Source organism: Triturus cristatus, chromosome 3_2 (assembly GCF_964204655.1).
Source record: "Triturus cristatus chromosome 3_2, aTriCri1.1, whole genome shotgun sequence".
NCBI lineage: Eukaryota > Metazoa > Chordata > Amphibia > Caudata > Salamandridae > Triturus > Triturus cristatus.
The window spans coordinates 1,182,122,139-1,182,134,994 of record NC_140584.1 but is presented as its reverse complement, the minus strand read 5'-3'; the positions used below and the strand labels follow the sequence as shown (position 1 = coordinate 1,182,134,994).

Below are 12,856 nucleotides of genomic sequence, written 5' to 3'. Positions count from 1 at the left end.
CCGGTCCAGACGGGTTTGGGTACACAAATCCGGTCTGCACTGTTTCAGCAGTGTATCTGTACTGTTTAGCAGTATATCTAGTATATCAAGTATATAAATTCAGAATAATTCAGTTCAAGTCGAGTATCATGTTTAATGATTAAGTTTTTCTTAGATCATCGTCATCATCACTGTTGCCCAGTTAAATGTTATATGTTAAATGTTTATAGTATGTCCTGCATATTGTGGTATGAATGACTGTTCATTATTGTGTTTTATTGTATTAAGTTTGTTCAAGATCAAGTAGCAGATCAGTTCTCAATATGCCGCTCTTTTCGAAATTAAGACAGATCACAACCAGAAAAGGGGTACTCGAAGAAGCTGTTCCCATTCCTCCTAGGGACACTCCAGGGTACTTCATGTATCATAAACATGGCCTAGACGCCATATTATTTCTCGATTTATGGGTAGACTACACTAAGGAATTACCAGAAAGTCAGAGGTGGCCCGCAGCTGGGACCTGGGATGCAGAGTGCATCGTGAAAGTAGAGGAAGAATTATGGAAAAAGAAAGCTAGACAATCACAGAAAGACGCCATTGAATTATGGCGTAAAGAATCATATAGACGTACAGAAAAAGCACGTAGACAGGAAGAGAAGAGTAAAGAAAATTCAAATGAAGTCCGAGAAAATCTATTAATTAAAGAAGGTGCACGAGTGAAATCAGAACAAGTAGACAGACAAAGAAATGCCCTTATGAATGGTATGTATCCCCTTCTGGCTGAAGGATTACCTAAGGCTACTCCAGGGATACCAAAAGACTTGCCAACCCCATTATTTCCAATAAAGGTACATCCTAAGGGGCATCCTAGAACCGCAGAAGATGTTTTTCTTTCCTCATATTTAGATGACGCAGCTCCCGAGTATGCTAACCCCGCCCCACATAGACCGTTGGCCGGGGAGGTTCAACGCCAAGATCCAGTACCTGTACCCTTACAGCATCAAGTTCTGACACAAGTTCCGGCAAGCACATCTGTTTCTGCATCTGTCCCTACAGCTACTTCTATAGCTGTATCCACACCTATAGTTGCTGTATCACGTTCAACGAATCCTTTCACACCCGATACCCCAGATGGGGCTACCGGAGGTGCTACCAATATCTTTTCTACGCCACCTAGAATAAATAAACTTACTTTTCAAGAGTCAGCACATACACGTACCCCCAAACTCATAAATGCCCGTACGCTTAAGGAACTTCTTATAGATTGTAGATATGACCCTGTGCCCGGAAAAGAGGACGAAATGACCCTAGCATCATTACGTATCAGACGAGCCGCAGTGTATTTAGGGAAATTACCAGGAATGACTGCACATCTAGATAATATATATCATTTTGTCCAAACCGGGCGAGATTCTGAATGTATTAACAGAGCTATGGAATACCAGAAAGTGGAAATACAGGGGGAACTGTTGCGTTTCCTCATAAATTGTGTGATCAGAAATCAAGACCGACCGGGGGTAGACCCGGAAGCAATGCAAACTCTTACCAGATGGAGCCAGAATATATCAGAAGGGAGACATGATAAGCAAAACTGTATAATAGCCATGTGCAGAAAGATCCGTAAAGAAATAGAACGCCTACACGAAGAAAGATTAACGGTAGACCAGTTTGAGCAAAGCGAGGAAGAAGCATCAGGACTGCCCACAGGACAGTCAGAAACTATAGCCTATGTAGGTAGAAGAAGATCTTGTAATAGTACTAGATGTCTTACTGATCCGATACGTCCGATGTGTCTAGAAAATAACAGGAAATTTCAAACACCAATAATAAATATAAGGTCTAACGAGCATTCATTCCAAGCAGCAGATAAATTACTCCGAGAACGAAGGGGTTATCATTTTCTCGATTCTATGGATGAACAAGAATTAGCCAGGTCAGCTGTCCATTGGGTTGACAGTCCCGGGAAGTATAGTGATGACACAGTAGCACACACATTTTTGAATCTCACCCCAGATGAACAGCGTTTAGCTGGGATTTATATGATTCAACAACTTCTTATACTATATAAAAGCCAACATTCAGATCCTGGTCCCTTACCTGATATATTGACCGAATTACTCACAAATAGATGGAGAGGTTCAGGTACTAAGCTAATTAAAGAAATACTAGAATCAAGAAAGCTGTACATTCTTTTTATATGCCCAGAACATGTCTCACTGCCCATCAAGGAAAGAACCATGTACTACATGGACAGACAGAATCCCTTACGAGAAGTGCACCCAATAAAGGGCGAGGACAATCAGTTTAAACGTGTATATGTGTATACGCCCATATCGAAAATAGAATTGTTAGAAATGAAGAAAGTGGTACCCAGTCATGACAAAGACCCAGCGGGTTTCCACCGAGAAATTAAAGACATGTTACTCATGGGAGAGTATACCTATCCCGACATTATGACAATATTAAAGGTATTGATGCCTGCTGGCATTTATGAAAAACTCAAGGAAAAAGAGTGGGAGGTAGGAGACCAAAAGATAGATTGGACAGCATTAGAAGCAGAAGAAAAGGCCCGAGGTCCAGGTTCAGGGCTTGGGGACAAAACTAAAGCACTACCAGGTTTACTAGTACAGGTACTGCCACGTTTATTAACCACAAAAAAGGAAGACTGGGGTGCAATTTCAGCCTGTAAACAAAAGCAAGATGAAGACACTAGTGATTTCTATGCACGATTTGAAAAATGTTTTGGTATAAATAGTGGTATAAAAGCAAGTAGCGAATCATACCCACATCTGTTTGTGACAAAATTAGTTGAAAATTCCTTGCCCCAAGTGAAAAATAGAGTATTAAAATTCGAGAGTACCTGGCAAGGTAACACTCCATCACAAATGTTACAAATGTTACAGTATCATCACAATAGAATTAGAGAGGAACAAGATCATGAACAAAGACGCATGAAAGACACGAAAATGAAAATGCTAGTCTCCCAGACAGTTCCAGCTGAAGGACATAAAAAGGGTACGACACATTCTGGCGATTTAGCAGGACCTGTAAAAGGGACATGCAACTATTGTAAACAACTAGGTCACCATGTACACGATTGCCCAGTCCTGAAGCGTAATATCGCCACGGGTATTACAAAAGAAAGACCACGGCCACTTAGACAAGATCAGAATGAACAAGGAGCTTTGCAGCATGCACAGTCCATGTCAGCTCCACCACAGACTATACAGTTTGTGCCAGCTGCACCAGCGCTGCCTGTTGCTGCCACGCAAACCACGACACGACAACTGTACCAGACCGCACAGTATGACTATCCTGATTATCAACGATATGCATGAACAAGCCTAGAGAGGGAAGTTGACTTACCCCTTATCGAGATCCCTGTAGATCAAGAAGGACCTTATGTGCATAGTGAATTATTAGGCCAAGACAGAAAATTTTTACTCGATACAGGGGCAAGTCGAACAACTATAAAACGTAGTGAAGTTCCAGGGGCACCCCTCTCAGGCTCACAGAATATTTCCCTTGGTTTTTCAGGAAAACCTATTGTTAATGAAGTGTCACAACCTCTTCCACTTACGATAGGACCTTTGACCCGAACTACAGATTTATTGCTTACTAAATCATGTCCAGAAAACCTGTTAGGAATAAAAACATTGAAAGCTCTAGGAGCTATAATATGTTGTTCTCCGGAAGGAGTAAGATTGTTTTTACGTGATTTTAAAGGTCATTATGTGTCTAGAGACATGGATCCCCGATTGCAGACTTTACCTACGCATCTATGGGCACAAGGCCCTACTGATGTTGGTTGCATGAATATTACACCCTATCGAGTTACACTAAAGGCAGGAGTGGTACTACCACGAATGCGACAATACAAGTTACCACCAGATGCTGTAGTGGCTTTACTACAAATCATTGACGAGCTCATTGCCCAAGGAGTGGTTGTAGAAACGGACTCCAATGTATGTAACTCACCGATAATTCCGATTCTCAAACGAACAGATCCGAAGGCCCCGCCAGTATATCGATTAATTATTGATCTGCGCGAATTAAACAAGTGTATTGTGCCACAATTCCCTGTGGTCCCCGATATCTCATCATTACTGACAGCTATTGATTCCGAAGCAACATTCTTTACTGTAATTGATCTCAAAAATGCCTTTTTCAGCGTCCCAATAGATCCGGAAAGCCAATATTTGTTCGGATTTAGTTTAAATGGACGTAGCTTTAAATTCTCACGCGCACCTCAAGGATTTACAGAAAGCCCCAGCATCTATAGCCAAGCACTGAAACGAGAACTTGACAGTATCCACATGCCAGTTAACACTGCTTTGCTTCAATATGTCGATGATCTGCTGATCACCGCCCGAAGCGAACCTGAATGTGAAAAAGCATCACTGACGGTTTTACAATTTCTAGCCGAAAAGGGGCACAAGGTGTCCCCTTCTAAGCTGCAATTCTGTGTCCAGCGAGTTATTTACCTTGGTCACTCGCTGTCCAAGGAGGGAAGGCAGCTTACACCCGACCGCATTCAGTTAATAGCTAACATGCCAATACCCAAGACGCAAAAGGAGGTGCGGGCTTTCATAGGCCTCACTTCATATTGTAGGCAGTGGATCCCTCAGTATGCATTTCTGGCAAAACCACTCATTCAGTTGACAACACAGGAGGCAGCCACATCGACTGTTCTCCCTTGGACTCAGGAACACACACACGCTTTTGAAAGCTTAAAGAAAGCTTTATGTCAAGCACCAGATTTAGCAACACCATGTTACAGAAAACAGTTTACACTCTTTATTACAGAACGAGAAGGTACTGCCTTGTCAGTACTCACACAGGAACAAGCAGGAGCACACAAACCATGTGCTTATTTTTCTAGTACATTAGATCCCGTAGCTCAGGCTCTGCCTGCGTGCCTGAAATCAGTGGCAGCGACAGCTTTAGCAATCAGACAAAGCGATGCCATAGTGTTAGGACATCCATTGACAGTACAAGTACCACACGCAGTAGAGGTTCTTGTGAACCGAACGCAAACACAACACTTGACTATAGCAAGACTTACAGGGTATGAACTAACATTGTTTCAGCCACATATAGAAATCAGACGTTGTAACACATTGAATCCTGCCACACTTTTACCTGTAAATGGAACAGACCCATTAGCCCACGATTGTATTGATGTTATTACAATCACGACGAAACCCAGACAAGACTTGACAGATGTCCCATTGTCAGACCCAGACCTGACGTTGTATGTAGATGGTTCATGTATGAGAGCAAGTACAGGAGAGTTAGTGGCCGCTTACGCAGTCACCACAGACACTGAAATTATTGAAACCAAGTGTATAAATACCTTGTCCGCTCAAGCAGCAGAGCTCGTCGCTCTGACACAAGCCTGTATTCAAGCCGCAAATAAAAAAGTCAACATATACACTGATTCACGTTATGCATTCGGAGTCGTACATGACTTCGGCGTGCTGTGGCGAGAGAGAGGTTATTTAACTTCTCACGGTGCCCACATTCAGCACGGACCCCTCATTCATGCCTTATTAGATGCAATACATTTGCCCATTGCAATATCGATTATGAAATGTAAAGCTCATACGAAAATTACTGATATCATTTCTCAAGGCAATGATCTAGCTGACAGAACAGCTAAACAGACTGCTCAAACTCAAACATCCGATATGACAAAGACAATAGTCCCGACGCCAACACATTGTATGACGGTTAAAGATCCTACTCTTGACGTAATTGATATACAGACACATGCTACACCAGAAGAAATAAAGAAATGGACGGAATTAGGAGGGATCCAAACGGATCAAGGATGGTTGATGAAGGAAAAGTCTGTGTGGTTCCTCCCTGATTCAATGGTCCAAGTTATAATTAACACTGTACATAGTCCTGCCCATCTAGGAGAAAAAGCTATGCTAGATAGCATTCAACATATTTGGTTCAACAAGCATTTACGAGCAGCAGCGAAACAAAAAGTTCGTACCTGCATGATATGTTGCCAGTTCAACCCAGGAAAAAGCGTTCCCGTAGAACAGGGTGGATTTCATCCTCCTGATCATCCTTTTGAAGTCCTCCAGATGGATTATATCCAGATGGAACGATGTAGAGGATTCAAATATGTTCTCGTAGTTGTGTGTGCTCTTTCCCGTTGGACGGAAGCATACCCGGTTTCAGATTACACTGCCCCGACTACTGCCAAACAGTTGGTTCGAGAATTCTTCCCACGATACGGTTTACCACGTGTTGTTCACTCAGATAACGGCCAGCCGTTCTCATCCGAATTAATGAAACACGTTTCACTTTTGTTAGGCTATCAGTGGAAATTCCACTGTGTCCGACACCCCGAAGCAGCAGGTCTCGTAGAAAGACATAATCAGACTCTGAAAATAAGATTATCCAAAATATGCAGAGAGAAAGGTGTCGACTGGGTAGTAGCATTACCAGTTGCACTCTTTTACACAAGAATGGTAGCACACTCTCGAACAGGGCTATCCCCGTATGAAGTGATCTTCGGCAGACCACCAAATATGTGGGGGACGCCTATACCACGCAAAATAACTGATATTGACTGTAATATGCTGACAGATTACTTGGCTTCCTTGATGTCTGCACTACAATCTTGTCGTTCACAGGTAGCTGCAGCTTTTCCTGACAACACTGAGGTGAAACCCCATGACGTGGTTCCGGGGGACCTGGTCCTCGTGAGGAACTTTGACCGCAAAACTCAGCTGGAACCTAGGTGGAGGTCACCTCAGCTGGTGTTGCTCACCACAAGAACAGCCGTGAAGATCGAAGGCAGAAAGGGATGGATTCATTCAAGTCATATCAAGAAATTTCATGGACTAAAATCAGATGTGAATACCTCACCTTGTGTGTCTTCACCCATTGACTCAAAACTTCCTTTTGTGGAAAAAAGTGACTCTGAACATTATAAATTAAAGCTCAGGTCCAAACAGTCGAGCAATTTGATTGTTTAAGTCCTCTCCAAGGTGAAGCGGTTGAATTGTCTCTGACATGTATCCCTTGGACCTGAATAGAGAAAACACCCGAAAAATGTTGAAACGACAGGCGTACTGTAAATCACTGCGTAGTCATTGCATAGTGACGTTATTAATTTTATTTTTCTCAAGTCTTTTAATAATTACTGCAAGTATATTGTTGCACATATATTATCCTATTTCTAGACATGTTTACAATGTTACTGCTGAACATTCTTTTAGTAAATTACCTCCGCTTGAGTTGTCTTATAGATTTGCACTGCGCAATAACACGTTTATTAGTATGTTGCATCATTCCCATCAGGTTAGCAATGCTACAAATTGTTGGATATGTGGCCGACTCCCTCCCTATCAGAATTATAAAGGAATTCTACCTCTTTTTCCATACCCGTTCACACACAACGGCTCCTGTGGAGCATGGTTTAGTTTAATTAATTCCCAAGATTCGAACTCTGCAGTTTATCAAGACAATAGGGTATGGGGAAATCTGAACTTAGTTTTACTTAAGGTCTGCCACCCCAACAAGGAGGGACTTCCCAAAGGAACAGGAACTGATCTAGAAAATGAAGTATATGGATTAGGTAATTTTACACTTAACCTCATGATCCTGAACGTTGAATCTGAAGCTACACCAATCTTGCCCGCCATGTCCGTATTCCCAGTAAAAGGGGAATTATGTATAAGAAAGAATGGCTCCATACACATGGGCCATAGTAAATGCACCATTGTAGTAGAATTTAGTGATCAAGGCAAGTCTACATTTAGAGCTTCCCGCCATTCCTATTTCATATGTGGTCAGACGGCATATGTACGTTTGCCTCTAGATTGGGATGGTACTTGCTACATTGGATTCCTTTTGCCACCTGTTTTTCTAGCTCCTCCTGATTATCACAGAAATATTCATTTAGTATATAATAGAGTAAGGAGAGATCTCCCAATAGTCGACTACACTGAAACAGCATGGGAAAAATACACAGATTTCAATAAAGGTCTCTTTCCCTATATAGGTACCGTTACTAATAGTAAGCTGATACGTAGATTAACTAGAACCCTTGAAGCAGTAGTGAACGAAACTATTTCCGCCTTAGGCAATTTAACAGAAGAGCAGTCTGCTATGCGGATTGTTGTGCTTCAAAATCGTCTTGTCCTTGACGTCATCCTGGCTGATAGGGGCGGAGCTTGTAGGGTCATCGGATCAAGCTGTTGCATATTCATACCAGAAAATTCGCCATCTGTATATAAGGCCATAACCCGCCTTCATAAGATTGTAAGCCAGATACACCAGAATCCAGGCACCTGGACTTGGTCCGGTTGGTTTTGGAGCGTGATATCAGCCTGGGGATGGAGAGTCCTATCCTTCCTAGGTATTGGCCTTCTCATATTATTCAGTTGCTGCTTATGCCTGCAATGTGGACCAGCGATTTGTGGTCTGTGTGCCACATCGTGCATTCCACATCAAGATTTTCATTCAAGATCCCGGAAGAAGAAAGAAGAACAAATGATGCTATATGAACAGATCAATGGATTAATGAAGATTGATATCTCTTGACGGGCAAGTAGGGGACAAGGAGGGAATGTGGAAATATGGATTTTTCTAGTCAGTTATGTCCCCTATCTTGGACCCCAACGGTTCTATGTGCATGTTACAAGTACATGTATGTTCCCTCCAGTTCCAGTTATGAAGACGCAAATACATGTGCGTCCACCGTTAACATGTCCTCTGTTGATCCGCCATGAATGGGCCGGATATTCCATTCCTAAGTACGAAAGGCCACCGCCTTTATATGGTTCACTTATGCCATTTTACAGTCCAGGCAAGTAGGCCCTGATTCTGTCATCAAGCTTTTCTTGCTTTCTGTCTCTGAAGCTGCAGTCCGAGCCTGCATCTGTGACCATGAACTTTGTCTCATCCTCTGCGCGGCTCACGATGCCCGACATCAGCTTGCTGCCTGCCAAGAACTGTATTTCACCTTCGGAAATTATCTGCTCCGCTCCCTGCCCAATGCATTCCTGTCTAGTAGCTTAAGTAAACATTCTGCCAGCTACCAAGCAAAGGCCCGACTTCTCTGTCTTCATACAAGTGATTCATAGCCCTGTTACTATGGAAGATTCCGCCCTCGCATCTAGTGTAGACACTTAGACGCTTGTACACGCACTAACCGTCAGTATAGTCAGTATAGAATAAGATTCTACTCTAAGAGACCTCTCTTTTGGATAACATAGTTCTTTAAACATAGGATGTTAGATATGATTTGGGATTAGGTTGACTTGACCCTCCAGACTTCTGTCGCCACATGTAGAGCTAAATGTCAAGTCCCCTTCACCCCCTAGTTGCACGTCAATCACACGTCATGCTGCTGCGCGCGCATTTCTGCCAAGTATTTCTGCTGACATTGCGAAATTCTTTCATGTAACCACCCTCTTATGACATCACATCTGATGACGTTCTGTAAACACACCCAGTTACGCCTATCTTTGCCACATATGAATATATTATCTCCACTATCAATTGTTACGCCTCTTGTATTAGCTTCACCGTAATGTTTATTGTATAAAAGTAATTGATTGTCAATAACGTATGTACTTCACTTCCTGAACCTTCGTGGTGATGGAACCTGGAGCAACCGATTATAATCGACCTCTGGAATAAAGCCCATTCCGAACCTCTAATACCACGGATTCTGCCTCTTATTTACTGAGCTATTTCATTATGTTTCTGTATCAAATTAAGTCCCGGTAATTAAATTATTTACCACAAATGGAAAGTCAGAAATAGCTGAAGGTGCCACATGCTCCTCAATCCAGCACCATACCCCAAAGCCTCTTCCTAGTCTCTCTGCTCACGCCATCCCACATCCTCAGCCCACTCTCCCCTCTTGTATGTGTATATTCATGAGAGTTGTGTAATTTTTATATGTGCAGTGTAAGTGGTGTGCTCATTTAAGTGCTGAGTGATGGTGCATAGTGTAAGTGCAAATAGGGTGAAAAATGTGCTGACGTGATTGTTGGGTGAGCTGCATGGATGCAATGTGAGAGGAGGGCCCATGTGAGTGTCGGGTGAGAAGAGGGCATTCAGAGTGAGAGGGGTGAGTGCAGGGTGGTGTGAGTGGTGTAAATGCACTGTCAGCAGCCGGGCTGGAGAAACCCCACCGACTCCATGACCTCAGCAGAGCGTCTTTCCTGCCTGCTCAGGCCAATCCCCACTCTGCTCTGCAGCACAGAGGGTTTCCATGGGAGTCTGTCCCATCAAAAAGTATTATTAACACATGCCCCCCTGCGCAAACGCTCACGCGCTAGAACCCCACCACTCTTTGTTAGTGGCAGCGTTCACTGGCTATATTACAAATGCTTTCCACTGGTACAAATAGTGCAAAACGTATTTGTGCTATTTTGCTAATTATAAATAAGGAACTGAGCAAAACAAAATATGTCATTCCCTATTAGAGAAAGGTTTTTGCACTATTGTAAAAATAAGAAAAATGTGTTGCGGTGGCACTGATAAACATATTTACACACTTTTGAGCTTCTAAATCATTTTACATGCATCATAGGGAATTTTCAACAGAATTTAGCAACAAACGAAGTGAGAAAGAGGCAAACTGTTTTGCCATTGTTTTTGCCACGAAATAAATAATTTTCTCCTCTAAGACAAAAATACAGTAAAAATATTGTGAACGTAGTTTTATCAAGTTTGCCATCATGCAAGTACAGTTTGCTCCATTCCATTTCTAAACAAGCAGCAAATGTTGAAAAAACAGATTTGCCCTGCTGTTTGTCACTTTGCAAAGTTCTTGTAATATTGCCAAGCAACAACATTGCTCTCGTTTCCAAGTTCAAGGCGTGAGTAGCTCATGCAGTCCAGGTTCTTGCTTTGTGTCCTGTCTCATTATAAAAGCGAGACTACTAGTACCAGAATGCAAAGGAGCTACAAGGCCCGATAAGCTATTCACGCATGGACCTCGGAAACTTGAGAGCTTTGAAGGTGCACTATTCTATAAATATACAATCGCTTTGCGGCTGTGGCTACTGAATGACTGCATCCTTCTGGGTGAGAGATAACACAGTGAGCTCTACAAAACCAAGACAATTCAACATGGCTCCTGCAACCCAGTCTATCCTTGGGCACCCCCAAGAGGAACCCGTATCAAGATTGAAAGAGATAGTGTCGGTATCGGTCATGTTAGTTACTTGTAATTCTAGAGCCATGGATGTAGTGTCCAAGCATGGACACGTTCTAGTGCTCCGACCTGCTGTATTACACTGTACACCCACCCACCACAGACGTCACTATGTCAGGTGACGCTGTCAATAAAAGGGGCCGAGCGCACGTGCTCGAGGCCATTCCCACTATCCCCAACTATGTGTCCTGTGTCCTCCTTCACCTAGCATGTGGGCCTAGGGCCCATCATTACATTGGCGACGAGGCGGGTAATCTACACCCGCGTGTGCAGCCCCCGATCGGCGCACCATCGACGACATGGGGGGAGAGAGGACTGCCCGGTGAGGACACCCCCCCCTCTGAATGAAGGCGCGACGCGCCGAGAAGCCTACGGGGCGAGGCGGAGCCCGCAGCATGTCCCGTGGCGGCCGGGTGCCCACCCCGAGTCTGCCGCCGTGAACCCCGCGTGGGAAGCGCCCCGACGACAAGCAGACCGATCGGAGCCCACCCGCATCGGCCGCGACCTGCCCGGTGAAGGAGGAGAAGTGCGAGCCGTGCGGAGCCCACCCGCACCGGCCGCGACGCCGTGATTCAGCCGGAGAAAGTCGGGTGCCCACCCCGAGCCTGTCTAGCCTGCCGCTGTGCCCGGTTCGAAGAGTGGACCGAGCGGAGCCCACCCGCGTCGGCCACGACCCCCTCACCGGAGCCTGTATCAAGCGGAGCCCACCCGCGTTAGAGGACGCCCAACCGGGCAGAAGGTGAGCCCGGAGAGCGAGCACGAAGGTGCAGCGAAGTGGATCACTGCCACCGTCCTGCCAAAGCTACGTAAGCAAAAGCGGAGCCCACCCGTAGCGGTATGCGTCTGCAGGCGGCCAGCGCGGTCAAGGAGGAGCGCCGTACAAATTAAACCAGCGGGTGCCTACCCCGCATAGGGACGGACATGCTGGCAAACCCCCCCCCTCCCTGCCGCGCGAAGACTGCAGGAAGCTGCCGCGGGCAGGGAGGGCAATCTCCAAAGTAAAGAATGGCTGCCGCCGGCCATCCAGAAGAATGCCCCCACCTCGTAGGACCCCCAGCAGCGCCGCTCGGGAGTGAACTACAGAGCCCACACCCTCCGGCATCAAACAAAGCACATGTAGTGCACACCAAGCCCCAGCCGCCATCCACGCGAGGTATGAACTGCCCCAGCTTGCGAGTGATGCATCACTGCCCTCTGAGCAGCCCACTGTCAATGCCTGTGCCCCCTCCTGCCTTCAAACGAATACAAAAAGAAAATAAAAGACTTACCTGCTGCCCGTGTCCTGCCCTCCACTGTCCTGCTGTGGCTCTGGCCCGTCTGCACTCTGGCCCGTCTGCACTCTGCCAAAAACCTGAAAAAAAAACAACACGGGAAAGAACGTCTACCAGCAAAGTAGGTTAAAGCAACACTGCCATCTAGCGGCCACTGATGGTACTGCAGGAAAAGGGGAAAATCAACAAGCCTACAGCAAGCCAAAGAAGTCCAGCAGCTACAGGAGACCGACGGCTCGCAGCGCAAGGGAGAAGAGGCAGCAAGGCAAGTACCGCAAGGTCTGACGGAGGCGCGAAGGTGAGCGCACGGGAACGCGACGGAGGCGCACAGGAATGTGCCAGAAGCGCAGGAACGCGACGGAAGCACAGAACTGCAAGGGTGAAGAGACAGTGTGCCACAGGGGTGCAG

At 45.1% G+C, this 12,856-nt stretch overlaps 1 long non-coding RNA gene across 1 annotated transcript in view; it reads right to left on the bottom strand.

Moving 5' to 3' along the window:
* The window catches only part of LOC146859397 (uncharacterized), a 237,005-nt gene extending 224,436 nt beyond the window's left edge, over window positions 1–12,569 (bottom strand). The window contains exon 1 of the long non-coding RNA XR_014980103.1: window positions 12,445–12,569. This is a non-coding gene — a long non-coding RNA (uncharacterized LOC146859397). The remainder of the gene's footprint in view (window positions 1–12,444) is intronic.
* Window positions 12,570–12,856: the final 287 nt, after the last annotated feature.